Raw genomic sequence first — 27492 nt, 5'->3', positions numbered from 1 at the left:
TGTTAACCAAGTAAAGAGATGCAGGGAGAGAAATGTCCCTAGGCATGTGTGAAGGCTTAAAAGATAGAGACCCATGTGACAGGAGAGCAGAGAGGGCTGAAAGGGAGAATAGCTCAAGATAAACCTGGAGAATTAGGCAGAGGCCAGGTCAGGTAGGGTGTATTAGTTTGCTAAGACTGCTAGGGGACTTACCACAAAGTACCCCAAACTAGGTGGCTTAAAAAACTGAATTTTACTATCTCATAATTCTGGAGGCTAAAAGTACAAAATCAAGTTGTTGGTGGGGTTGTTTCCTTCTAAGGGCTATACAAAAAGAATCTCTTCCAGGCCTCTCTTCATGGCCATCTTCTCCCTATGTCTCATCACATTGTCTCCCATCTATCTGTGTCCATGTGTTTAATTTTTTTTTATAGTGACACCAATTGTATTAGATTAGGGCCCACCCCAATGACCTCACTTTAACTTGCTTATCTCTGTAAAGATGCTATCCCCAAATAGGGTCACATTCTGAGGTACTGGGGATAAGGACTACACATATGGATTTGGGAGGGACACAATTTAACAGAGTCTTGAAGGACATATTAGTATTTTAGACTCTTCTTGGATGCTTATAGCTGCCATGGAAAATTTTAATTTTTAATTTTGATTGTAGGGGTTTATATTAGTTTCCTATAGCTACTGTAACAAATGAACACAAATTAGTGGCTTAAATGACACAAATTTATCATCTTACACTCTGGCAAATAAAAAGTTCAAAATCAGTTCACCAGGATAAAATCAAAGCAGAAACTTCCTTCTGGAGGCTCTAGGAGACAATCTGTATCCTTGCTTTTTTCAGCTTCTAGAAGCCACCTGCATTCCTTGTCTCCTGATTCCTTCCACCATTTTCAAAGCTACTTATGTAGCATCTGCTTGCCTCTCAGACATCAGCTCCAATCATTACATTTTTTAAAATCTGACTGCCTCCCTCTTATAAGAATCCTTGATTACATTGGAGCAAATTGTATAGTCCAGTATAATTTCCCCATCTCAAGATCCTCAAGTTAACAAATGCATAGGTTACAGGGATTAGGATGTGGATGTGTGTGTGTGTGTGTGTGTGTGTGTGTGTGTGTGTGTGTGTGTGTGTTGGGGGATGTGCTATTCAGAATACCACAGGAATAGAGAATAAAAGCAAAAAGTTAGTTATAAAGTTTTGTAGCAATCTAAACAGGAGATAGTTGATGGTAACTTGGACTATGTAGCAATGGAGATGAAGAAAATTATTCACATTGCAGTTTATTTAGGATACAACATAAAAAACTTGCTAATGAATTAGATGGGACAAGGGAATGACAGAAATGGGGTCAGTTGCAGTTGAGTTTATATCTAATATGACTCCTGGTTATTCTGAATGTCATCTTTATATCATGGACTAGGAAATTAAAACTTACATTTTGAAAATGTTCCTGTATATTTCTAAAAGTAGTCATTTTTGCTTTTCAAAAGAAGCTTTGTGTCTAATGTTTATTTTGGCATAGGTAGAAATTTTATTTTTAACTTTTTGGAAGAGTTGTGTAAAACAGTTTGCTTAGATTTTGAAACCTTATGAATAAATCATTTGAAATGGTCTGCTAAATTTGCTATTTATCCCATTAAGTTTAAAAATGAAAGAGAAAAAGAAGCTACAAAATTAGAAAATGAAGTCAACTAGCAAAGGAAAATTAGTTGAATGTTCAAAGTGCATCAAGAGTGAGTGGCAGTTGAAATAATAAAAATAATTTTCCTGAGCAGATGACCGAAACTTTCATATGCATCATAAGAAGTGAGGCTGGGTTCTAACTGGAGGTTTTCAGAAAAGTTTAATGGAGAAGACGGGCAGAGAAAGACCTATTGAGAAGTTCTCTTGACTAATTACTAGAGTCAGAAGCTCTGGGGACTATTTAGGGACAAGAAAAGGGAAAACATAAAACTCAATGGGCATTCTTGGCCTAGAAAATTAGCACATTATAGGTGAACTCTGAGGCAAATTCACCATATTAAAACAATGACTGCTTATTTTATGATGTTTGACATATCTCTAGAAACACATCTCAGAATCCCACTTGCTTAAAAATCCCTTTAGGAAAAAAAAAAAAGATCAGCTTAAATGATGATTCTGTTTTCCCAACTGTACTATCTGAAGAAAGCTGTATTAGAAGTTGATGAATTGTTGATTTATTCATTTTTTGCAAGTTACAAGCTGAATTTGGAATTAAATACATCCATTTCATCAGACACTTTCCATTTTGAAATATTTCTAGTGAATTCTATAGTTTAATGTGGTCTTTTATGGTAGGATGTAATTGTTCTGAGTTGTCACTAGATGCCTTTCCTCATTAACTCTAGTTTGTCCCAAATGAAAAAGATATAGTAGTGCTATGTTTGCTTTGTGTTTTTTTTTTGTGTTTTTTTGTTTGTTTTAGATATGGAGAACTAAAGTATCATACAGTTCTATAGGTAAGCTTACTTGTATTAATCAAACAAACTGGGCCATCACATCATCTTAATAGACTGAAACTTATCTAGGCAATACAGTATAATCAACACTTTGTCTCATTTGTTCTGCCTATGCTTAGTACAGCCCCAGTGATGGGCCTGCTCCTATTTTGTAATCTATAAAGAAGTCATATAATATTTAGCCTTTTATGTCCTGACTTTTTAGGACATTTTGATTTGTAATGGCAGCTTTAATAATTTACTAATCAAAGCACATTTGTTGTAACATATCTCAAAGATACACACTTTAATAGATGCCACCTGATATACTCAGTAGTTAGCTCTGGTTTCTAAGCCTACTCAGTGTTTGAAATTAGGTCACCAAAAAAGAGGGAGTTCTTCCACAGATGCCATTTCTGATTTTGGAATAGATTTGGAAGGGAAGCAGAAAGAATGAATAAGTGAATGGATGAGACCTCATCTTTAATTCATAGGACAGTGCTTCCACCTAAAAAATAGGGGGCTGAATTAGATCTCTAGCTCTGATAGAGATACCTGGAGAAAAATATCCCACACTCTCATTCCCAGATCCTCCCACTCTAATACTTTTCCTAGCCCTTTCACCAAAAGGGCTAACACTCTGGTTATTATCTCATGAGCTTATGAATGGGATGGCCATAGTAATCCTCTTTAACAAGGGGGTGGACTAGTAGTAAGGATATACTAGTAAAAACTGGAAGACAACACAGATGACTCCATTTGGAGTGTGGTAGATAGCTCTGAGATACAAGGAAAAGTCACAGGATATGGCAGAAAGAGCATGGATTTTGAAGGCCTATAGATTGGGATTTGTTTTCTGCTTTTACCCATTTCTATCAATGTGATTTTATGTAAATTATTTGATTTATATTAGCCTCAGTTTCCTCGTGTATTAAATAGGGATAGTAATTCTATTGCCTATCAGGGTTGGTATTCAGTAATGATCCATATTATGCTAAAACTATTTGTCACTATAGGAAAGGCAAGGTTAGATCAGAAAGGAAGAAAGCTGCCTACACATTTTCCTTAGTTTTGTCTGTTGTGGTGCTACGAAGTATCATCTTAGATATCATTTCTGCCAACAATCTCTTAACTAATTCTTGTCTATAACCTAGAGGTGGCAGTGGTAGGAGTGTAATGTGTTTGCAGCTCTTAACCTTATGATATATGCCTCTCTGTGGTTTAGACAAGCAACATAACAAATTACCCTCCCTCCTCCCACCCCAGGTTCCTGTAGCTTGCTTACATGGTAAAATGGAAGGCACAGTTAAGCAAAGCATGTGAACATTTGATTATGAGATGGATAATATCTATGATGGTTAATTTTATGTGTCAACTTAATTTGGCTAAGAGATGCCCAGATAACTGTGTGTCTGTGAGTATGCTTCTGGAGGAGAGTATTAATGTGAATCAGTAGACTGAGTAAACAGATCCACCCTCCCCAATGTGGGTGGGAATCATACAACTATTGAGGGCCCAAATAGAAAAAAAAGGCAATAAAAAAGTGAATCCCCATTCTCTTCTTGAGTGGGAGCTACCAATTTTCCTGCCCTCTGATATCCTAGCTTCCAGTTCTTGATTCTTTGGACTCACTCAGACTGAATTATACCACTGGCTTTCCTGTTTCTCCAGCTTGTAGAAGGGAAGTTGTGGGACTTCTTGGCCTTCATAATCACATTAGTTAGTTTCTACACTAAACCTCCATATCCTATCTAATAATAGACAAATATGCAAATTGACCATACCTCTGACACGCCCACCATCCAATCAGAGCAAGTATGCAAATTAACCCAGACCAAGATGGCTACAGCCACAGAGAGCAAGGTTTCCTAGGTAACAGAGGAAGCCAAGCTTTCCACCTGCGCTTGCCAGGCCTAAGCCTCCACTCAAGCTACAAAGTTTCAATTATAGAAGGTAAACAAATTCAAACAAATGGCGGCAGAATGGAGCTTGAGAGAGCAGGCCAGGGTTGCCGCTGGCAACAGGGGAAGCAAAGCTTTCCCCACACCCTGGCCAGGCCCACCCACTTAAGGCAACAAAGTTTCAATTATAACCCCAACACAAATGGCTGCTGGCTGGCCTCGGAGGGAGCCCCAGGCTTGGCTCTGCTCCAGGCTACAAAGTTTCAATTGTAGAAGGAAAATAAATTCCAGATACCAGGGCCTCCACTTGCGTTGCCAGGGGGTGTGGCCCGCCTGCAAACCACCACAGGCCCCTCGCTCAGGCCGCCCCACACCCCAAGGGAACCCCCACCTGATCCGGGACACCCTTCAGGGCAAACCAGCTGGCCGCCACCCCTGTACCAGGCCTCTGTTCTATCTAATAAAAGAGTACTGTGCAGATTGACCATCACTGCAACACACAATATAGCTGCCCCCATGTGGTCAAAAATCCTGCCCCCATGTGGACACAAGATGGCCACCACAAGATGGCCAGCAGGAGAGGGCAGTTGGGAGGCACCCGGCCTGCAAGGGAGGGCAGTTGAGAAGGACCAGGCCTGTAAGGGAGGGCAGTTGGAGGTGATCAACCCTGCAGGAGAGGGCAGTTAGGGGTAACCAGGCCGGCAGAGGAGAGAAGTTGGGGGCAAACAGGCTGGCAGCAGAGTGGTTAGGGGGTGATCAGGCTGGCAGGCAGAAGCGGTTAGGGGCAATGAGGAAGGCAGGCAGGCAAGCAGTTGGGAGCCAGCAGTCCTGGATTGTGAGAGGGATGTCTGACTGCCCGTTTAGGCCCAATCCCGGTGTTATCGGGCCTAAACGGGCAGTTGGACATCCCTCAAGGTGTCCCAGATTGGAGAGGGTACAGGCTGGGCTGAGGGACAACCCCCTCCGTGCACGAATTTCGTGCACCAGGCCTCTAGTCATATATATGTGTGTATACATCTATATATATTCTATGTATATGTATAGGTGTGTATACATCTACATTATTATATGTAAATTGATATATATATATGTAAATGTATAGATATATACAGATGTGTATACACACATTCATATAAATGGTTCAGTTTTTCAAAAAATCCCTAACATAATATCCAAATTAATAATTATTATTAACATAATATCCAAATTAATAATAATTATGGCAATGGCAACTAACAGTTATGACCATTTATTATGTTCAAGACTTCATGCTCAGTACATGACTTGCATAATCAGTTAATTATCACAAGAGTCTGATGAGACAGATACTATTATTCTGATGTTAAGTCAAACACATTAAGGCTCAGAAAGGTTAAGTTGCTTGCCAAAAGTCATGCAAGTAGTAAATGTAAGAATTGGAATTTGAGCCCAAACCTGATGGACTATCTAGGCTGAGTGGAACCCGCTAAGCTATCTTAAATGATTCCCAATTGATGTGAGACTAAAATGAGGCCATAATTGTGGTAGTGTTTTTAAAACCTAGAAGTACTATCAAAATGGAAGGGCTTATTATTACCCAAATGATTAACTCAGCCTATCACCAGAAGCTTGGCAACATGTAGAAAAAGCCTAAGGCTATATAATGGACCTATTCTGAGTGGCAAAAGCTTAAATGTAATATAAGATAATTGGTGACATGTATTGATTTTCAAAGCAATAAGCAAAGCTCATAAGCCCAGATTCCCAATGGCATACCTATATCTTTTAAGTAATGCCACCTGTTTTGAAATTCAGAGAGACTGTATAACTTCAGAACTTTGAGTTGTTCTCTAACATCCAATTCTTTGAACAAATATTTGTTGGGCACCTTTCTTCTGTGCTATGCATGTTTATGGAGCATCTCCTGTGTTCAGAGTATTCTTTTTCTGGAGAGAGCTTTGTGACTTATATTTGGAAACATTGTTTTGAAAAGCTCAGAGCAGAAAAACTGAGAAAAACTTGTTTCATCAAATGAAAATAGTTATTTACTTGGATTCAGAGGTTTAGAGTAAGGGTTTTCATTTTATACACTAGAAGCCCGATGCACGAAGATTCGTGCAAGAATGGGCCGTCTTTCCCCTCACTGCTGGGATTGCCTTCACTCCGGCTAGAGCCGCCTTTCCACCTTCCCATGCTGCCCAGAGGCCTGGAGCAGCTGGGGCAGTGCAGAACACCTGCGCCATCGCCAAGGTGACAACACAAGCATCCCGCCACAGCCGCTCAGTGCCTGTGCATGCAAATTAACCCGCCATTTTTATTGGGTTAATTTGCATGCTCATGCCTGATTGGCTGGTGGGCGTCATGAAGGTACGGTCAATTTGCATCTTTCTCTTTTATTAGTGTAGATATTTAAATCATCCAAGGAACTTGTCTGTGTTTTACAATTAAGATTCAGAGTTAGCTGGTTTGTGATGGTAGTTTTAATAGCTCTCCAACTGATTCTCATTGTCCAGTCAGGATGATTAAGCTACTAGTCTATATAGTACCTTATCTCATCCATGTTTCCAGCTAATGAAGGAACACAGTTTTTAAAAAAAGACTACTGGAAATTTAGCTTTAGGTCCAAACTCCCTGCTTCCTTTTCTCATTCCCCTCTATCCTTAAGGTCATGCTCACCTCTTTTGAGTGCGTAGGTGTGGGCTCATAAGAAAAATATCCACACTCCAGGGAGCAAAAATTTGACTAATCAGATAGTGAAAACCTCAAATGGTTATAGAGGTCAGGTTGGTAATACCAATAAGTAAAGCACGTCAAATGGAGACTGTGGTGAGCTACACACTCCATCTAAAGTGTGTGTGTGTGTGTGTGTGTGTGTGTGTGTGTGTGTGTGTTCATACAGCTATGACTATATTCCATCCAATTGGTCTTTTACAGTAAAATTCTCAAAGTGTCATCCTTGGACTTGTAGCATCAACTAAACATGTATTAGAAACACAAATTTGCAAGCCCTGTCCCAGATCCACTAACAATCAGAATCTGGTGGGGGGTTGACAATGATCTATAATCTAACAAGCCCTTCAGGAGATTCTGATGTAAAGTTTTTAAATCACTACTTTGCAGCAGTGAAGGCCCAATGAGGCCGGATCTAAATTTTCAAGAAAAACTAGGAATCTGGCTTTCTTTTATTGAGCACCTTTACTTTGTGATATGCATGTTCATGGAGCTCAGATTATTCTGAACATCTCTTTGGTTTCAAAGGTTAGGAACTAATTCAGTTTATTTTTATTTTTTGAATATATCATATGGTTCAAAGAAAACACATTTGTGGATAAGCCATTCAGTTGTCTCTATCCTACAAGAGATAGTTTTGAAATATCCTTCATATCTTAGTGACATTTTAAAACCGATCCCTCAATATCCTGAGTAACTAATTAAACCATAAAATGTGAAATAGGTAATTTAGACATAAGAACTCAAGCCTAGGATAAAAAAGCAAAGAAAAAAGGTTGTGAATTAAATCAGTATCTTTAGTTTAAATCCTGTAACTCCCAAACCAAATTTCTAAAGAGTTTCTCCATGACTATTAATAATAAAATAAACAGATCTCTAGTGAAATCTTCTTGATTTTTTGCAAACTATTCCATATACCTGGAGAATAGTGAATGAAACTAATGTCTAATTGTAGTATTTATAGCTCTAAGCTTAGTGCAGTCTACATATGAGGAACTGTGTGTATGTGTGTGTGTATGTATGTGTGTATTAGAGAGAGAGAGATATTTACTTAGACTGTGTTCATAAAATGGTGATTTTCGAAACCTGTTGTATAGCACAGGAAAAGTTCATTTTAAATTACACCATAAGATGATCAATCATCCCATTTTCCTAGGACTGAGCAAGTTCACAAGAAGGATAACTTTGTGTTTCAAAACCAGGACAAGTTGGTTATCTTAGTTTTAATGCTAATGTTTCTCTTGCATCACTTTGCTTTGGATATGGAACAGAATAAAGGTTGGAGTTGGGTAGAAAAGTAGCCTTGTATTATTAAAAGCAATTTTATAACTGACTAAAATCAAAAGGCAAATGTTGTAGGAAGACACATTTTAGACAGAAATAAGACTTTCAAATCAAGGTGCCCCTCTGAAGTTCCTAATATGAAATATAATGTCCTGGAAGCACACCCCATAGTGTTTGCCCCAGAATAGAGTTTAGAACATGATCAAGTATGCGGGCAAAGGTTTAAAGCTAGTAAATCATCTTGTCTGAAAGTCAAGTGGAGGTTAATGAATTATAAGGTAATCAGGTTAGGATGATCAAGAACAAGCAGGAAATAGAGTACAAGGTGGATCAGAGTGAGTAATCCAGCAGAGATAGTAAGCAACAAGAGAATGTCTGAAGACTATTTTTGTTAGGTGGTAGGTGACTCTATAGTATAGGAGTAGGCTTTACAGATTAAAAGCACAAGATGATGAACTTGCTAGAACATCTGTACTTGGTGGAAGGTTGTATTAAATGATCTCATATTCCCATTCAATTTTAATCTTGGAAATTCATATTGTTAAAAAATAGATACTTAACATGTTTATATTATTACTCTTTAACTCCATATCTTTATTTCTAAATTTATGATAAATCAAATATCATGAGATTAACATAAGGATTAAATTAAAGAAAATGATGCATTGTGAATCATTTATCATAGTGCCTGGCACATAATAGTTGCTTAGTAAATGATAATTAAGGTTATTATGAAAATTCTTTTTTATTGAATTTGTTGAGGTGACATTGGTTTAGATGATGACAATTCTTAAAATACATTTTCTTAAGTCCAGTATTTCTTGATAATAAGTTTTATTTTTTATAACTTATAAATTGAGGAGCTAATTTTTTAAACTAGTGACATGTATCATAATAAACATGTTGCCAAATTATTGATGCTTGGCACAAATATTTCAATTCTCCTTATAATTGCTTTTTGACATGACCTTAACAACAATGACCTTAATAACAGTAACTTTTTCTCTTGTCAATAATTTACATTTTCACTAAAGTTTGCATTGCTTTTCTAATTGGTTTGCATGACATTTGCTCTTATTGTGGATTTATTAGAGCAAAACTCTTTGGGCAATTGGGGATATAGCACTAAATCATATTAATGAAATGAACCCAAGTCATTGAACTTAAATCAGATGCTATACAACCCAAAATCATGACATATAGGACTACCCTTAGATTTTATTACTTTTAATCTTTAGTAAATCCGATTTGGAAATAATCTTAGTAACTTAAAAGAATGTAATATTTTAGAGGGAAGTAGAGTGTAATAGAAGGTGATGGAATAGAATAGCTGTTAAGTATATGAGTTTTTGTAGTAAGGCAGATTCGTTTAAATCTTGATTCCAATATTGTAGAATTCATGCATAAGTTATGTATTGTAATTTTCTCAGCCTCAGTTTCTTCATGTCTACAATAGGGAAAATAACCTACCTCAGAGTGTTGTCAGTGAAGCTTAAATAAATGAAATTAGTCATAAAACATTTACCATAGTAAAACGTAGCTGACAATAAATAAGTTCTTTCTACAATCACTGCTACTATTGTTAGTCATTTGAACATTATAAAACAACCTTAAAATCCTCATTTTGAAGAAAGGACTCAGATATATTCTTCTCTTTGAAACTGGTATTTTATCAAGTTGTAGAACATATTTTGCATACTAATCTTTATACCGTATTTACTCTAGTATATTGACCATGTAGGCAGGGGTGATATTAAAAATATTTTAAGACCTAATACTATATGAGCACCAACAATTCAGAACATATAACTGATCAATTGGAATGGGCACTGACCCTAACAATCTATTAGTGCCTTACCAGTATATACTGGCTGACTGTCAACCTGTCTTTGGCATATGGTCGAAGGTATGAAAAAAATTCATGGATATTTAAAATGCTAACATTGGCAGAATGATAAGGCCAAAGAAGGTTTAATCACAGACTGACTCACAGAGATAAAAGCCTAAAGTATACTGTGCTGTATTCTTCTTTACTAAAATCTTTTGAGATGTATGGTGTTTCTGTTCTAGTTTTCCATCCATTAACCTTTTGCACTCGGATGTCGAGTGTGACTCGACACGGTTAGCATCGGTAGCAGCTCTTTTTATACTCTTTGGATGTATCAATAATTTAAAATACAAAAAAATCCAAATAAATAAGTTTGTATGAAAAGAAACTCCAGTTTTTTATTCTACTGCTGCGCTTTGTAAAATCTGGGGTATTTAAAAAATTAAATCCCGAGTAGAATAAAGGAATCAAGAAAAAAACAAGTGAGTGCAAAGGGTTAACATTTTTGGTTGGGAATATAACCTTTGGTATAGAATGATTATGTTGCTTAATGGGAACCTGATGTGAACATAGCATTCTTCACTCATTTAGGCAATAGCAATGATATAGGCAATAGATTGGCTTAAGATTGAAGTGGAACATGTGTGTCTCTACACCACCAAACAACAACTCACTTACACTTCCAAAACCTTTTGGGCTTGATATGTATATGCTTAATTTAATGATACCTTAATTTAGGTATAGTGATGTCTAAGCCTGGTTTGACATTTCACACAACTCCAGACATTTAGGAACATTGGCCAGGTTCTCTGATACAAATTAATTTTAATGATAAAAATATATATATATAACATGTAGCACATTTGCTTGGGGAAGGATAAAATGCTAGAAATCAAGCTATCAAAGGTAAATTTAAAAGGGCATTATAGCTCCAGAAAGAATTAGAAATCACTGGTTGGGTTTTGGGGAGTAGAGGAATAAGAGTTAATCTCACTTGGTATTTTCAATAAAAGACACCAAGCTGTGTTTCAATAATGCCAAATAGTCTAAATGAAATAAAATATAAATATATATTAAAATAATTACCTATTAACCAGATAATTTTTGTACAAATGTTAGACACTCAAAATCAAACTGACTAGGCTTCTTAGCAGATCAACATGGTGCCTTGTACACCATAGTAAGAAGTTTGCATTTTATTCCATGTGTGATTTAAGCTGCTGGATAACTGAACCAAGCCATATTATATGATCAGACTTATATATTAAAAATGGCTTAGAGCCGAAACCGGTTTGGCTCAGTGGATAGAGCATCGGCCTGCGGACTCAAGGGTCCCTGGTTCGATTCCGGTCAAGGGCATGTACCTTGGTTGCGGGCACATCCCCAGTAGGGGGTGTGCAGGAGGCAGCTGATGGATGTTTCTCTCTCATCGATGTTTCTAGCTCTCTATCCCTCTCTCTTCCTCTCTGTAAAAAATCAATAAAATATATTTAAAAAATGGCTTAGAATGTTTAATATATAATTTAATTTAGAAAGGCAAAAAAGGAATCACCCACCCTGGTATAAGATTTGACAATGAGAGTGACCAGGGCTAGGGTGACTTTTGTAGAGGAGGTGATGAATAGTAAATTTTAGTATTTATTTTGAAGGTGAAACCATTAGAATGTCCTGGTAAATTTTATGTGGATGGTGGGCAAAAGGAAAGAGCAAAATAAAGAATAACTCCTCAATGTTTTATTTAAGCACCTAGGAGAATGATGGTGCCATTTACTTAGTTGCGGAAGATGTGAGATGGGGTACAATTTTTTTGTTCTCACTTTCCAAACCTGTGTTAACATTATCATCTATTTTCTGCAATTACCCTTTTTGGATGGTAACACAATTAAATAATAATTCATCTCTGTTGATTTTATTAAACCCTGTGTATTCATCATCTTTTAACACATCTGGGTAGTCACTGTTGTCTAGCAATATGTTTATTCAACTATTAAATTCTGCATGGGAAATATTCCAAACTCTTCTACTTTTCTTAGGTCACTGCCCTCCACTCCTTTGCCTCTCTTATACTTAGCAAGTATATTTTATATGCATTATATAAAAAAGACTGTATATTTTACTTTGTAAAGCAGTTTGAGGTAATATGATATGACTTATGTCATATTTTGGGGATCTCTTCTACTTTCCTTCCATCTTAGAGGAGAGTTTCCATATTCTTTTTCAAATTTAATATCCCACATATCCTCTTGATTAATGGAAAAGATGGTAGAAAATTGAATTACTTTTATGTGTCTTCCTTGTATTTTTCAGAGAACTCGTTGAGATTACTAGTTGTAATGGTAGTGTTAGCCTGTATCTGTCAGGAGTCACCATGTGAATAAGGAGCTCCTGAAAGAGAACCAGCACAAAGGACTGAAAGGAGAGAGAGGGAGAAAGAAAGAGAGAACACACACCATCTAATGACACTGTTTAAGGCCCCTTGCATTTTTCCCAGCCTAAAGCTATATGTATCCCTAGACTTTACATTATATATGTTTATAAATTATATTTTTTAGATTTTTTTCTTAAGCTAGGTTGAGCTGAGTTTCTGTCACTTTCGATCTATTTAGTCCTGGTTGTTAATCCTCCTGTGGTTACTCTTTAAGCACCTCTGTGACCCTAGGAACCATATTAAAAAATAACTGATCTTGAGTATCTTTAAAAACTTACTTTTAGGAAGTGAAGAAAGCTTGAAAGTTTTTAGAAAAGGGAAGAAGAACCACTAAGAGAGAGAGTTGACTAATGGAAAAGGTGAGAGGAAATAAGCTCAAAAGCACAGGTGAGCAATTAGCCTTAGAAGGAAGTAGAAAAATGTGAGTCAGATGAGAACTCTTTCTGAATCTAGTCAAACTTATTAAACCAATTTTGTTTACATGCCTTTCCCAGAACCAACCATTTTGGATAGAGACATGAAATATTCATAATATACAGGCTGACCAAGCCAAGTTCATGAACCCCTAACCTGTCAGAGATGGGGATGAATAGAACCACATAAAAGAGGTAGGAGTGGCTTCCCATAGGGAAAATAAGAGGCATAAAGTGTTTGAAAACCAGTTGCCTAGAATATAAGAGAGTAAACTTTTTCTCTAAAAGGCTAACATCAAAATTTTAGGTTTGTGAGGTATCTGATCTCTCATTGCAACTATTCAACTCTACCTTTGTAATATGAAAAATCATAGACAATATAAAACAAGTAGGTTTGGCTGTGTTCCAATAAAACATTATTTATAAAAATAGGCAATAAACTGAACTTGATCTATAGCCTGTAGTTGGCCAAGCTTCTGATTAAAAAACCCAATGTAATATTTCATTCTTTTTATAGCTCAGTAATATCCCATTGTATTATTCTTTATCCAGTCATCTATTGATGAACATTTAGGTTGCTTTCACATCTTGGCTATTGTAAATAATCCTATAATGATCATAGGGATGCATCTATCTTTTCAAATTAGTGTTTTGGATTTTTTCAGGTAAAAAATAAAAATAAAATCTTACCATTTATGACAGCATGGATGGACCTAGAGGGTATTATGCTATGTGAAATAAGTCAAACAGAGAAAGACAAATGCCATGATTTTACTTATATGGTATGTGAAATCTAAAAAAAACAAAATAAATAAAACAGAAACAAATTCATAGATAGAACAAAATGATGGTTGACAGATGGGAGAGGCATTGGAGGGCTGGGTGAAAAAGGTAAAGGTATTAGGAAGTTCAAATTGGTATTTATAAAATAGTAATATGGACATAAAAATAGTATAGGGAGTATTGACAAGGCCATCATAATAACTATGTATAGTGCCAGGTGGGCACTAGATTTATCAGGGGATGACTTTGTAAGTTATATAAATGTCTAACCATGATGCTGTACACCAGAAACTATATGATATTGAATGTCAGCTATAATTGAAAAACAATTAAAATTAATGTTAAATCAATAAACGTGATACATCACATAAACAAACGGAGAGATAAAAATAACATAGTAATATCAATTGATGCAGAAAAAGCATTTGACAAAATCCAACACCCTTTCTTGATAAACACTCTCAACAAGGTGGGAATAGAAGGATCATACCTCAACATAATAAAAGCTATATATGATAAACCCACAGCAAACATCATACTCAATGGGCAAAAACTAAAACCATTTCCCCTAAGAACAGGAACAAGACAGGGATGCCAACTCTCACCACTCATGTTTGACATAGTACTGGAAGTATTAGCAATTGCAATTAGACAAGAAGAAGAAATAAAAGGCATCCAAATTGGAAAAGAACAAGTAAAGCTGTCCTTATTTGCAGACTACATGATATTGTACATAAAAAACCCAAAAGATTCCATAAAAAAACTAATAGACTTAATAAATGAATCTGGCAATGTAGCAGGATACAAAATTAACGCCAAGAAATCTATGGCCTTTCTATACACCAATAGTGAGCTTACAGAAAGAGAGACTAAAAAAGCAATCCCATTTACCATCACACCAAAAAAATTAAGATACCTAGGAATAAACTTAACTAAGGAGGTAAAAGACCTAAACGCGGAAAACTATAGGACACTGAAAAAAGAGATAAAGGAAGACATAAACAATGGAAGAACATACCATGTTCATGGATTGGTAGAATCAACATCATTAAAATGTCCATAATACCCAAAGCAATCTATAGATTCAATGCACTCTCCATTAAAATACCAACAGCATATTTCACAGACCTAGAAATAACTCTCCAAAAATTCATCTGGAATAAAAAAAGACTCCAAAGAGCTGTAGCAATCCTGAGAAAGAAGAACAAAGTAGGTGGGATCTCAATACCAGATTTCAAGCTGTATTACAAAGCCACTGTTCTCAAAACAGCATGGTACTGCCACAAGAACAGACATATAGATCAATGGAATAGAATAGCGAATCCAGATATCAACCCAAACCATTATGCTCAATTAATATTTGACAAAGGAGATATGAACATACAATGGAGTCAAGACAGTCTCTTCAATAAATGGTGTTGGGAAAACTGGACAGATACATGCAAAAAAATTAAACTAGATCGCCAACTTACACCATACACAAAAATAAACTCAAAATGGATACAGGACTTAAACATAAGACAGGAAACCATAAAAATACTAGAGGAATCCACAGGCAGCAAAATCTCAGACATATGTCAAAAGAACTTCTTCACTGATACTGCCCTTAGGCCAATGGAAGCTAAAGAGAAAATAAGCAAATGGGACTACATCAAAATCAAAAGCGTTTTTACAGCAAAAGAAATTATCAACAAAACAACAAGAAAAGCCACTGTGTGGGAGAACATATTTGCCAATGTTATCACTGATAAAGGTTTAATCTCCAACATCTACAGGCAGCTTATACAATTTAATAAAAGGAAGATAAATGATCCAATAAAAAAATGGGCAACAGACCTAAATTGAATCTTTTCAAAAGAAGACAGAATGAAGGCCAAGAGACACATGAAAACATGCTCAAAGTCACTAATTATCTGAGAGATGCAAACAAAAATGACAATACATGACAATGTGGTACCATCTCACACCTGTCAGAATGGCTATCATCAACAAATCAACAAACGACAAGTGTTGGCAAGGATGTGGAGAAAAAGGAACACTTGTGCACTGCTGGTGGGAATGTAGACTGGTGCAGCCACAGTGGAGAACAGTATGGAGTTTCCTCAAAAACTGAAAATGGAACTCCCATTTGACCCAGTAATCTCACTTCTAGGAATATATCCTAAGAAACTGAAAACACCAATAAGAAAGGATATATGCACCCCTATGTTCATAGCACCACAATTTACAATAGCTAAGATTTGGAAACAGCCTAGGTGCCCGTCAGCAGATGACTGGATTAGAAAACTATGGTACATCTGCACAATGGAATACTATGCTGCCATAAAAAAGAAGGAAGTCTTACCATTTTCAGCAAAATGGATGGAATTAGAGACCATTATGCTAAGTGAAATAAGCCAGTCAATGAAAGAAAAATACCACATGATCTCACTCATTTATAGGTAATAAAGAAAATTATAAACTGTTGAACAAAAAGATAGATACAGAGACAGTAAAGCATCAAACAGAATGTCAAATTACAGCAGGAAGGTTAGGGAGAGGTGGGGAAGATAAGAGATCAACCAAAGGACTTGTATGCATGCATATAAGCATACCCAATGGACGCAAAACTCTGAGGGGTGAGGGCATGTATGGGCGTGGGGAGGGGGGGACAATGGTAAGATATGTACACATATAATACCTCAATAAAAACATGAAAAAGAAAGAAAGAAAAACTACTAGCATAAAACAGAAAAAAAATAAATAAATAAAATTAATGTTGAAAAATAGGGACAACCAAGGTAATTTTCTTAGTGCTCATATTCCTTGTGCATGAAATTGGAAACCACCCAATGCAATGTCACAGAAAAAAGGAACAACTATTAAAGCAGTGCTTCTTAATCTTATTTTTCAGATGTACAATGATTTCTTATTCTATATTTAGTATATCTTCATCAACCAAGAAAATTCATCAAGCTATGTTCCTCCAACTTCTATACTTTTTCAACACTGAGATTTCATAAGATAATTTTAGGTGGCACAGGATAAACACTTCAAATTTTTTAATAGTTATACTAGTTATAATAACACCTACAATCCATGCTTTAACAGACATTAGTGTTTGTGATAGTAAGTAAAAGAAAATGAGTTGATTTGAAGAAAAAATGATGCATAAAATAAATTGGGGAAACTGTTAAAGAGCATTACTCTCAGTTGTTTGTACTATAATACCTATAGGTCTTTTGGATATGCTTTTATAAATTATACATGGTTTCTTATTCTTTCCTTCATGCCACACACCCTCCCCAACCTAGATATTTCAACCTACCTTTCTCGGAGCTTGGCTTCCCCAATCTCTCCACTTTGAGAATCAATTGGGATAATGAAATATAATTCTTCTTAACTTTCTACTTTTTGTTTTATTTACTAGAGGCCCAGTGCATGAAAATTCATGCACTGGAGGGGGGCATCCCTCACCCAGGCCTGCCCCCTCTCACAGTCTAGGAGCCCTCAGGGATGGGAGGCGACCTGGCACCTCGGGCCAGCCCTGGGCAGCTGGGCAGCCAACATCTGAGGCTTGCCTGCACCTCAGGCTGGCCGTGGGCACCTGGGGGCTGAGGGGACTGGGGGAATCCAGAGGCAGGCCTTGCCGTACACCTGCTGCCCTGGCGGGGCTGAGGGGACTGGGTGCCACCATCTTGTGTCTGTGGGTGCCACCATCTTTAAGGGCATTGCAGTCAATTAGTATATTCCTTCCTTATTGGCTGTGGGCGCTGACATCTTTGAGGGCAGGGCAGTCAATTAGCATATTCCCTCCTTATTGGCTTGGGTGCCACCATCTTTGCAATGGTGTGAGGGTCAATTAGCATATTCCCTCTTTATTAGATAGGATTTTTAATAATTCTTTATTATTGAAAATATTGTGTCCCCCATTTCCCCCCATTGACCGCCTCCAGCCCTCCTCCTCCCCCTGACCCTCTTTTTAATGGGTTAAGTATACTTGACTGGCTCTTGAACCCAAAATCTTAAAGATGCTACATGGTACTTAACACCACCACTCTCTCATATTCACATGGCCAAGCTAAACCCAACAGCTCACATTCCTATAAAAAGCCTAATATGTAAGTGTCTGGTCAACCAGTTGGCCGTTCAACCAATCAAAGCATAGTATGCTAATGATATGGTAAGGCCGCTCAACTGCTCGCTATGACGTGCACTGACCACCAGGGGGCAGATGCTCCAACTGGTAGGTTAGCTTGCTGCTGGGGTCCGGCCAATTGGGACTGAGCGAGACAGTCTGGACATGCCCTGGAGCCCCATCGTGGTCCCTCCCCTGCTGGCCAACCTCCCACATCCCTCCCCAGCCCTGATGGTGCACCGGTGGAGTCCCTCGGCCTGGCCTGTGCCCTCTTGCAATCTGGGACCCCTCAGGGGATGTTGGAGAGCCATTTTCAGCCCGATCTCACAGGCCAGGCTGAGGGACCCCACTGGTGCATGAATTTGTGCAGTGGGCCTCTAGTATAAGGTAACTTTTCTGTGTTCTGTTTCTGCTAATAGTACTACTGTCCTCTTTGTCACTCAGATTGAGAACTTGGGTCACATCTTTAACTCTTTTTCTCCATGGACCATTCTGAATAATTATTTTAAGCATTTCTATCATCCAGTAACTTAATTCTGCTATTTCTGGTAGAACATTTATTCAATTCTTGTTGTTGAGAAGATGTCAGGAGGGAGTGCCTCTTATTGTTTTCCAACCCTCTGGCCTCTTCCTGTAAACAGTCCTATACACTACTGTAGTAAAATTCCTAAAGCACAAGTCTGATATGTCACACTCAAGCATAGCAAATCACTCTGTATCACCTTCTAAATGATGTCTAAATTAATTAATTAATTAATTAATTAATATAGCATTCAATATCTTTGATAGTCTTCCATCTAATTATCAGTCCTTATATTCTACTTTCCTTTATATTCCATGTGCTCCATGCTACCCAAGCACCCCACAATTTTATTGTACAGTTTCCCTCTGTGCCTTTTGTTACTATTTCATCATTTAGGGCAGCACTTTTACCTCTTCTAGCAAAAAATCCTATCTGTTTTGAAAGATTAAAGAAATTATGTTATATCTATGTAATAGAATACATTGTGGCTAATAACAAGATGGGCTACAAAGGATTATGAATTTAATAGACTGTCCTCTACATGCCAGACACTCGGCCAGGTGCTAAGAATACAGAATTTCATGAGTCAGACACAATTGATGCCTGAGTACTTAAATAGTAGGGTGATGCAGACATTTAACCTAGTCTAAAGGTAAAGGGAAGTGTTTTGGAGGTAGCCATGTTTAAAGCATGTCTAACACATGGAAAGTGTGGTTCTCAAACTTTTTCATCTCAGTTCCCCTTTACATTCTTAAAAATACTCCAGGACCTGAAATATCTTTTGTTTACGTGGGATACACACACATACATACAAGGGTGGGGAAAAGTTGGTTTACAGTTGTATGTGAGAGTTTATTGTTGTATTATTATATATTAATTATTATTTATTCGTATTACTACTCTAAAACTACTTTTGATTGCCCTTGTATATATACTGCATTAGAAATAAAAATGTGTAAAAATTTAAAATTATAACAAACTTAACGTACACATACTTATGAGATAATTATTTTCTGCATCCAAAAATTATTAGTGAGAAGAGTAGCACTATTTTACATTTTTATTAATCTCTTTATTATTCAACTTAATAGAAGATAGCTTTATTTTCACATCTGCCTCTGAGTTTAATCTTTTGTGGCATGTTGTTTTGATTAAGGAATATGAAAAGGATCCAGGCTCACAGAGATATCTAGTTAGAAAATGGAGGAATATTTTAATAGCCATGTCAGACTATTGTGGATGTTCTTCTTTGACACTATACCAAAACTCAATAAGTGACAATTTCTCAAAGGTTAGTTGCAATATGGCATCTGAAACTCTATCAATGAACTTTTCATACTGTTACATTAAAATTATTAGTTTACTTTTCTCTTTGAATGGATCCTTATCTATGCATAATTTCTACCTTGTGGGTCCCCTGGAAGGGGCTCTCAGATCCACAGTGACCCTCTAATCACATTTTGTCAGCCAATGGAATAAAAGTTACTTTGATATTTGGGGGACAGCAAAGATAAAATAGTGGTTAGAAAAGCACAGGAAAGCTCTGGGCATTGTGGCTCAGTTGCTTGGTTATCATCTCATGCACCAAGGGGTACTGGCACATGCCCAAGTTACTAGCTTGATCCCTGGTAGGAAGTGTGCAGGAGGTTGTCGAGTGAGGTTCCTCTCTTTCCCTCCCCCTTCCTCTCTCTAAAAATCTATTTTTTAAAAAAGAAAAGCACAGAAAAATACTTAGGTTATGATGTTACTGAATAATCAAGATATAAAATACAGAGTAGGATCTCAACTCGTTTTAAATTTATCTTTATTGCTAAAAGTATTACAGATGTCCTCTTTTCTTCCATTGAACCCCTTGGCCCTGTACCCACCCTCCCAAGGCTTCATCACACCTGTCTGACAAAGAATAACATCTCTAAGGAAATACTCTAAAATGTTAACAGCAGTTATTTATCAGGCATTTTCTGTACTTTTTACCTTTTCCTAAACTTTTATATTTTCAGCAATGAGCTGGATATTACTTTGAAAATTAATAAAAAATAAAGAGAAAATAAATCTTAAGTATATCTTAAAATTCTGCTTATAAGTTATGTTCTTTATAAAGACTTTTCCTATTCCCACACCTATCCAGAAGTAATCTGTCCTTGTTTAGTGTTTTCCTAACACTTAGTATGCACTTTTCTGTTGGCACTTCAGTTATTTTGTAGTATATTATAGAGGCGTTTGTACAAATTGTACCAATTGTATTCCCTGGAGGGTGTGAACCATTATTTGTTTTCCTAGCATCTTGCACAGTTCCTTATATTGTAAAAAGGGATAAATATTTTTAATTAAACTGTATTTACATAAGTGTTTCAAGTATTTTAAATGATATTTAAATGTTATTAGTAAATAACATAACTACTCTAAAAAAATTAGGAAAATAGAGAAAAGTATAGGTAAGATAGTACAGCATCATTATTAGCAGCAAAAGTTCTGCAACTCTATTGACTTAGCTTCAAATTCTGGATCTGTTAGGTGCTTATTACTATTTCCATGTGGCCATGGACAAGTCCCCTAATTATTGTGATTCCAAATTTCCCTATCTATGAAATGAAGGTTATAATCATACCTCCCAGTGCTATTGTGAAGAAATAATGTACATTAAACTTTGGTGTTTAGTCACACTTGATGAATAGTAGCTATTTATTATTATCATAGTTATTACTGTTATCTATACTCATTCATCCAAAAATTCAGAAATTTATTGTACTGAATGCATTTTCTATTAGATTTAGAGTCACTGGTCATTTAATATTTCTCACTGTTAATCACCTTTGAAAGTATGCACTGATGATTGAGTTGGTTTGACATGATCTGATAATTTCCAAATAAAAATGTGCCTATAAAAATTCTAATTTCAAATTATGTGCTGTAATGTTATAAGCAATCAGGAGTGCTAACAAGAGATTCAGATAAAAGAGTGAAGAATCTAATTAGCAGCAATGTTTTTACTATAAGGCTAGAGCTAATATTGTGAGTTTTGTTACATTGTTAATGACAGAGCTGCATGACACATTCTGTATTTTAGCTTGGAGACCATGTCCTATGGCTGCTACAACAACTGACAAAAGTTTTATATCTGACTAACTAATGGACAAACAAATACATTTGTTCTCTGCCTCTTGTTATACAAAAATGAAAGAAAATATGCTTAACGTATAAAAATGATACCACTGACCCTCTTTAAGGACCTGGGAGTTTTCCAAAGGTAGTCTTGGCCTGTTATGAGTCATCCAACACTATCCTCTTGGAGTGCACTGGGAGCAGTAGGTAGGTTCTCATTGGAGGATTAGATTATTCATAGTCAATAAACATGCCTTATTTTTATTTTTGGATACCCATACCAGTGTTTACACTTCCAGACCTACACTAGCCATTCTGTAGCAAGAAGAATGGGAGAGAGTGTTTTTCATTGACACATCTTATGAGGTAATAAATCTGCTTCTCTTCCATAGATTGCTTGCCTACTATACCTTGAGTTTGTGTGCTTCCTGAGCCTAAATTTGTCCTTGCATATGCTTGTATTCAGAATCATTAGCCCTTGATTATCTCCCCTGGATCTGATGAGTGTCTTCCATTGTGGCACTTTGCCTAGGCTTTTTCTAAGAACCTGAGATGAACCATGTGCCAAAATTACCTACTTATGAATCCCCTGTCCCAATCAAAATTCTCCTTTCCAGGCACAACTTATTTTAGTTGTGAATCAAGAGAAAGACATAGTTTTTATTTCATTTACTTTGATATGTCAGTGACTGAGAGTTCCTCAGATAGCTTTCTTGGTTACAGATAACCTCATCCAACCAGCAAAAATATTTGCTATGCATGTGTCAGATTTTTGTTATGGACTTGTATGTACCATTTCTTCAGGGTGAGAAAGACATATAAACAAGAAATTATTAAGGTAATACAATGTGGTCCTTGGCAATGATAGATATAGAGTACATTATAATAGAGACAGAGTATGTTATAGAGTAAAGGGACTTAAAAGAATATAATAGAACTATGCCTGGGAAGTAAGATTCACCCAAATGAAGTGAAGATAAATGTAATATTAAGCAGAATAAATAGCCTGAGGCAACAGGGTCTGAGAAACCCTCGCATGTAATGAAAACTACAAGAAATTCAGAGGTACAGACAGTGGCAAAGAATGAGACATAAGACAAAGGGCAGGTCATGGAAAGCTTGTATGTGTCATTAAAATGTGAGCTTTGTTCTGAGGAAGATGGAAAAAATTGTAATCAAGAATATAGATGGAAATGTTGCCTTTGTAGGAAATACTGAGACTTCTGGATTTTGTGCTTCTGAAAAACTCTATTAAAATCATGGTTTTCTGCATCAACCAGGCTAACACTTCTTGCCCTGCCCTGGTGATTCCCTGAGACCACAGACCACCCAAGTTGCTTCCAGTGGCTGCAGACTCTCCTAAAATCTCTCAAAGGTTTACAAACACCAAATAAGCAGCATCTGGTCTCAGTGTCCCATACTTATTGCTAAGCAGCCTGAAGTCCAGCATGAGTTGCAACCATCTGCCAATCACTTTGCAGCTCATACCAGGTGTCTCCAGCCAGGACACAGTCAGAGCTTGACCTTGGCCTGCACCTCCCAAGAGGCCCCAGTACCATTATACCTAGTGGCCAACTTTAGACCATACCAGAGCACTACCCAGCCACCTCCACAAATGACACACTCAATAAGTAGACTCAGCAGGCATCAAAGCCCTGCTAAAGTGAATCCTGATCCATAGAGTCAGATCTTGCACAACAGTTCCTCCACTGTAGTAACATCCAGTCCTCACAACCAATCAGCCTGAAGATGAATCTCTCCCATTGATGTTCTAACAATAATCAAGGCTCAACTACAATAGAAGAGTACACACAAGCCACACAAGGGACACATGTAGAACACCTGTTTCAGGTAACCATGGAGACAGGGCCACTGCACCCCACAGGGCACCTACTATATAAGATTACTCTACCAAGTCTGTGAGATGTAAATACAGGAAGACAGAAAAATTGAGGAGGCAAAGAAACGTGTTCCAAATGAAATAAATAAACAAAATGAAGATAAGCATTCTACCAGATGCAAAGTTCAAAACACTGGTTATAAGAATGCTCAATAATCTCAGTGAGAACTTCAACAAAGATAAAGGAAATAGAAAGCATAAAAACAAACTAGCCAGGAATGAAGAATACATTACAGGGAGTCAACAGTAGAGTATGTAATGCAGATAATTAAATCAATGATTTTGAAGATATGAAAGCAGAAAACACCCAATCCAAACAGCAGAAATAAAATTGAATCCAAAGAAGGAAAATAGTTTAAGGAGCCTCTGGGACAACTTCAAGCATAGCAACATTCATTCACCATCATTGGGGTGCCAAAATTAGAAGCGAGAGATCAATGAATTGAAAACCTACTTGAAAAAATAATGAATGGAAAACTTCCCTAACTGGGTAAAGGAAAGACATACAAGTCTAAGAAGTGAAAAATCTCCTAAATAAGATGAATCCAAAGATGCCCACACCAAGACACATCTTAATTAAAATGAAAAAGTTTATTTTAATTTCTTTATTGATTAAGATATTACATATTTGTCCTTATCCCCCCATTGCCCCCCCCACTCATGCTCTCACCCCCCTGTTGTCTGTGTCCATTGGTTAGGATTATATGCATGCATACAAGTCCTTTGGTTGATTAAAGACAAAGAGAGAAACTTATAAGCAGCTACAGAAAAGCATTTAGTTACCTACAAGTCATCTCTCATAAGACTCTCAGCCGATTTCGCAACAGAAACTTTGCAGATCAGAAGGGATTGACAATAAATGTTCAAAATTATGAAAAGCAAGGACCTACAATCAAGATTACCCAGCAAAGCTATCATTTAGAATCAAAGGACAAAGAGCATCCCAGATAAGTAAAAGCTAAAGAAATTCACACTACCAAACCAGTATTACCAGAAATGTTAACTTTTCTTCTTTAAGAAGAAAATAACTAGATAAATAAATAAATAAATAAATAAATAGGCAATAAGTACATATCTATCAACAATTACTTTAAAAGCAAATAGATTAAATGTTCTAATCAAAAGTCATAGGGTAGTTGAATGGATAACAAAAGAAGACTTATCTATACTGTTTATAAGAGACTTACTTCAGATCAAAAGATACACACAGACTAAAAGTAAAGGGATGGAAAAATATATTTCATGAAAATGGAAATAAACAAACAACAAAAGGCTGTGGTAGCAATACTTATACCAGACAAAATATACTTTAAAACAATTCCACCTTTGGGTGTTTATTTAAAAAACAACAGAACACTAAACTGAAAAGACATATGCATCTATATGTTCATTGCAGCATTATTTACATTAGCTAAAATATGGAAGCAATCTAAGTGTCCATCAATAAATGAATTGATAAAGTGTTCATCAATAGATGAATGGACACAGTGGAATATGATTCAGACATAAAAAAGAATAAAATCGGAATATGATTCAGCCATAAAAAAGAATAAAATCTTGTCATCTGCAATGACACAGAGGATCTTAGAGGGGGGATATTATGCTGAGTGGAATAAATCAGATGCCCAGAAATGCTAGATTATTTCATTTATATGTGGAATCTTAAAATCAAATTAAATGAACAAGCAGGACACAAATAGACACATCTATACAGAGAACATTTTGATAGTTGTCAGATGGGAGGTGTTTGGGGGTATGGGTGAAAAAAGGTGAGGGATTAATAAATACAAATTTTTAGTTACAGAGTAGTCATGGGGATATAAAATACAGCATAGGGAATATAGTCAGTAATATTATAATAACTACTAGAGGCCCAGTGCACAAATTCATGCATTGGTGGGGTCCCTTGGCCTGGCCAGTGATTGAGGCCTATCAGGGGGCCAGGCGGCCAGCCAGGGAGAGGGACTGTGGGAGGTTGGCCAGCTGGGGGGCGGGACAGTGGGAAGTTGGATGTGGGAGCACACTGACCACCAGGGGGCAGCTCCTGCTTTGAGCATCTGCCCCCTGGTGGTAGTGTGCATTACAGTGACTGGTCGAACAGTCATTCCAGACATTCAGTCATAATGGTCGCTTAGGCTTATAGACTAGAGGCCCAGTGCACGAATTCATGCACGGGTGGGGTCCAGCTGGCCCACCCTGATGGGGGCCATTGGGACCAGGCCAGAGGGGAGGGAGGGGAGGGAGGGGAGGTGGGAGGTTGGCTGGCTGGCCCTGTCCTCAATCAGGGTGGGTGGGGCCGGCCAGGGGGTTGGGCTGCGGGAAGTTGGGAGGGGGCCAAACAGGGTCCCAATTGGGTCAGTTGGCCACTGCAGGCATGTCATAGCAACCGGTTGTTCCAGTCATTCTATCGTTCCGGTCACTTGGCTTTTATATATATAGATAGCTATATGCTGTCATATAGTTACTAGATTTATCAGGGTGATCACTTCATAAGTATATAAATGTCTAATCACTGGGTTGTACACTTGAAACTAATATAATAGTTTATGTCAACTGTAGTTGAAAAATGAAGTTATTTAAAAAAAAGAAAAGAAAAATTGAGCTTCTAATCCCAATTCTGAAACTGACTTATTGTGTGACCATGGACAAGTGTCATAACTGTAACTCCTTGGCATTCTCATATGTAAACAGGTACTTATTTTACCTGTTTACCTATTGGTTATTAGAGGAATTAAATGAAATAATGCAGGTTTAATGCTTTTGCATTTGTGCAGTCATCATAGGTGTTTTATACTTTACATCTGTTTGAGGTCTTGTGATTTTAAAATGTGTTTTAAAATGTTATGTGTTATAACTGAGGTTATTTTTTAATTTGGTGGAATACTATAAGCAAGTTTGTATCTCATTTGGTATGTGTCACATAGTAAATACTGATATTCTGTTAATGCAAGCTTCAAAAGACAGAGAGCCCTGGTTAAAGAAGAAGAAAACTAGCATCTCATTTCTCTCAAGGTAAACCACATTATGGCTGGCTCTGATCAAGGCACCATTCCATGCCTAGTGATAGTATGCCTTAATTGCAAGCATAAACTTAAATATATAAAGTGATAGCAGTATACAGACCATGATGGTAATACTAATTTAGAATAAAATCTTGTCATCTGCAATGACATAGAGGATCTTAGAGGGAGGATATTATGCTGAGTGGAATAAATCAGATGCCCAGAAATGCTAGATTATTTCACTTATATGTGGAATCTTAAAATCAAATTATTACTAATTATTACTGTTAATGAATCGTAATGTAAATATCTGTGTTTTCCAATGGTCTTAGGTGACCCTGCTAGCAGTTCTTAACATGTGGGTCGCAACCCACAGGTTGAGAACTGCTACTGTTAATGAATCGTCTACTGTTAATGAATTACAATTCATTAACAGTAGCAAAATTACAGTTATGAAGTAGCAACGAAAATAATTTTATGGTTGGGGGTCACCACAACATAAGGAACTGTATTTAAGGGTCGTGGCATTAGAAAGGTTGAGAACCACTGCTCTAGGGTTTATCTGATTCCATAGTTGGAGGCACCTTCAATTAACTTGCTACATTATAGTGTTGTGGGAGTAGCTGTTACTTGTAGAAAACCGATAGCAACAAAAATGATTCTTGATTATGGATATGCAAATGCATTTGTATGGTAGAGATTCTGCCCTGTAAAAAAGATAATTTCAAACACTACATTTTATTGCTTTATAGGATATTAACCATTGTTGTAATTTTAAGTAATTCATTTAAGCATTCCTAATTAACTCCCAAATTTTTACTTGAACTAATCTTAAAACCATACTGCTTACTTCAATATAATTAATGAATTCCACAAGTAAAATCTTAAGCACATTTTCATTTTTTATTTAAATAACAATTATTATTTAACTCTGAAAATTATAAGTTAATGCCAGTTCTGCTTGTATTTTTCTAAAAAATAATAGGGAAGAAAAGAACCAGTGCTAGAAAGAATGTAGTTTTTAATTACATAGAAATACTAGCAC

The sequence above is a fragment of the Eptesicus fuscus genome, chromosome 1, assembly GCF_027574615.1.
Source record: "Eptesicus fuscus isolate TK198812 chromosome 1, DD_ASM_mEF_20220401, whole genome shotgun sequence".
In the NCBI taxonomy this organism is placed as follows: domain Eukaryota; kingdom Metazoa; phylum Chordata; class Mammalia; order Chiroptera; family Vespertilionidae; genus Eptesicus; species Eptesicus fuscus.
Note: the sequence above shows the minus strand (reverse complement) of the source record.